Raw genomic sequence first — 2928 nt, forward strand, 5'->3', positions numbered from 1 at the left:
AATTCATAGCCACAATAGTTTTCAATTAACAATAATCACGTCCCAAATTACCCTCATTGACTGTGTGGAGCAAGCATTAGATGACCAATTTTTCATTACTGTAAAATTAAAATTTCAAAAGTATTGATTCAAAGACAAGTACATAAGAACCGGTGTCTTTCTGTTTTATGACGCAGAAAACTATCTATGACGTCAGGCAAAATAATATTTTTAAAATGTTATAATTAATTCTTGCTGCTTACATGTTGAAAGTTATTTTAGCTTTTTTTCTACAATAGAATTTCGACGAAAATATCAATTTCTGATACAAATCAAAAGAAATTGACAAAATGAAGGGTGGATTAAAAGTAACAAAAAGAAAAGGTCCACGAACGAGGTCCCAGACACGCGGTAGAAAAATTAAATTTGCAGAGCTAAAATTTGCCAATAAAAAGGCCAAGAAGCATAATCATCTAGCCAAATCTAACTCGGAACACATTGAACATGATTTAGATCAAAAAGATCACGGAATTATGGGATGGCTAGTTTCTTTCATAAAGCAAGTCACTCCAGCAGAATATAAAAAAGGAGACATATTTTTTGAAAATAAGTACATGTTATGAAAAGCTAAATCAAGAATGACAGGGAACTTAATGTACGTAAGACTGGATTCCTCGGATACTGCAGAATTTCTTTAAAATGATTTTGTTGTTTATTTTTACAAGCATATTTTTATTTACTAGCAAGTATATTCTAACGACAAAACCATTTCGTTTTGTTTCTCAAAAAAAGAGAAAATTTATAACTTCGACTTCGCAACTGTCAAGTTTTCTTCTGGTGTTTAAAACATTTCTTAAACAGCAATTACTTATTAAAAGCTAGGTTTCATAATGTTTAGGTTGTTTATGTACTATATAATTAGATTCCAAAATCTATATACAAAAAAAAAAAAACTACAAAAGAAATTTTATAACCTATCGCCACACATTTTAATCAGTCTTTTAATCTCTTGTGATAACAACAGAAGGGAACTGGTCTATTTACAGTGTCAACAACTCCTTTAGAGAAATAAATCTTATTAAAAAATTGATTCCACACATTTATGCCGTATCTGCGTTTGTATTTTCACCTCATTTTTCCATGTTGGAAGTAATGCCGGATTTAAGCATGAGCTAAAGTTTAAGACCACATGAGCTAAAGTTTAAGACCACATGAGCTAAAGTTTAAGACCACATGAGCTAAAGTTTAAGACCACATGAGCTAAAGTTTAAGACCACATTTGTAAAGTCTTAAAAATAACTGTAAAACGTTTCGATTTTTGTGATGTAATAGTTTAACAAGGGGCTTCCAAGCTTTTATCAAACTTGGAGCCTCACTTTATAAAATGGAATGATGTCAGTGGGAAAAAAAACTTTGAAAAGCTTTTGTCTAGGGTAGTAGGTTGAGAATGGCGTTATTCCATAGAGCACAACTTAACTACCTACGAAAGGATATGACCGATAACCTTATTTATTGTTCATTTATTAGTAAAAAAAATAATAATAAATGCGCCCTTTTAAAGCCTAGCCAGGCTCATGGGCCCGGTTTCCCGGTTTCCATGGCGTATGTGTTCCCCAGCTGGACGGGACGCCAGTCCATCGCAGCGTTGCTCATTTTTGCCAGCTGAGTGGACTGGAGCAACGCTAAAGGAAGTGTTTTGCTCAAGAACACAACGCGTCGCCCGGTCCAGGAATCGAAACCACAATTTTACGATCATGATGCTGACACCACTAAGCCACGCGCCTCCACGTATTTATTAGTAAAGGAGACATATAATCACAAATTTATAGAAAACAATAAACGAGACGGATCTTTTCGGTTTGAACGGCAGTTTTTAAAAATAATTTCTAGGTAACTAAAAAAATTTTAAACTTCGTATACTTTGTAGAATGTGTTTATAAAACATCTTTTTCTCTTGGCTTTATTGAGAAAATTCTATAGTTTGTAAGATATTTGTTGTTTATTTTTGTTCAATTTCTGCAATTTCAACCAATTAGTGACGTCTATTGAGGTGAAAACATTCTGTGCCGTATGAATATGTCCCTCGTTTAAGAAACAGATTGGGTATATTTATATTTGTGAAGAAAAAAAGATACCCTTCCCCCCACCCCTAACCCTAACCCTAAAAGAGATTGAAATGCAATAGATCGATACTAGGGTCATAACTATGGGTGACAATTTCATATGACACCGCTAGAAAAAACTGCCGTTCAAACCGAAAAGATCCAACGAGACTGTGTTATATACATTTTCATGGGAGAGTGCCTAAGCAATATAAATGAAGTGAAATATCTATAAACTCGCAATTGAACTTAACCATAAAAGTTCATGCAAAATGCTTTGGGTTTAGTCGGAACACATTTCACAGAGGCGCTTATTTTGTATTGATAAATCTACTTCTTAATACTTTTCTATAGATATAAATGTGTACAACAATCTCAGTCAATAGACACATTAAAGAAGTTTAAAGAGGTTCTGGAAAAAGTAAGTTTATGTGACCCAAGTCTAAAAGTCCCAAATTGTGCCTCACTGAAAACATACTATAGGGCATTCTGGAACACACCAGTAATTATAAGAATTCAAGCATCATATTGGCATCATTTCAGTTTTCGTTCAAATGGTGTATTTTATCAGATACCTTCAACTAAGTTCCATATCATTTTGGTTTGCCATCAATAAATAAAGTTTATTAGTCCACGACATATCCTCACATCTACTCTGGCTCATAAGACTTTGTAGGAATGTGTTCCTACTAAACCTTCTCAATATCAACTATACCCATTTAGTAAAGACTTCGAGAATATGCCACGTGACCAATATAAAATGAAATAAGAGAAATTATTTGCTGCCTCGTTTCGATTACTTCCTATTAAATAACTGACACAAAAGTTTTCATTCCTGAGTACAGTT

General features: G+C 33.5%; 1 long non-coding RNA gene across 1 annotated transcript; it reads left to right on the top strand.

Annotated features, from left to right (window-relative positions):
- The first annotated feature begins 203 nt into the window (after nt 1-203).
- On the top strand, nt 204-2716 carry LOC118766664. The gene is made up of 3 exons (XR_005002587.1): nt 204-634; nt 1907-1909; nt 2436-2716. It is a non-coding gene; the product is annotated as an uncharacterized LOC118766664 (long non-coding RNA).
- The last annotated feature ends 212 nt before the right edge of the window (nt 2717-2928 follow it).

Source organism: Octopus sinensis, linkage group LG17 (genome assembly GCF_006345805.1).
Source record: "Octopus sinensis linkage group LG17, ASM634580v1, whole genome shotgun sequence".
Lineage (NCBI taxonomy): Eukaryota > Metazoa > Mollusca > Cephalopoda > Octopoda > Octopodidae > Octopus > Octopus sinensis.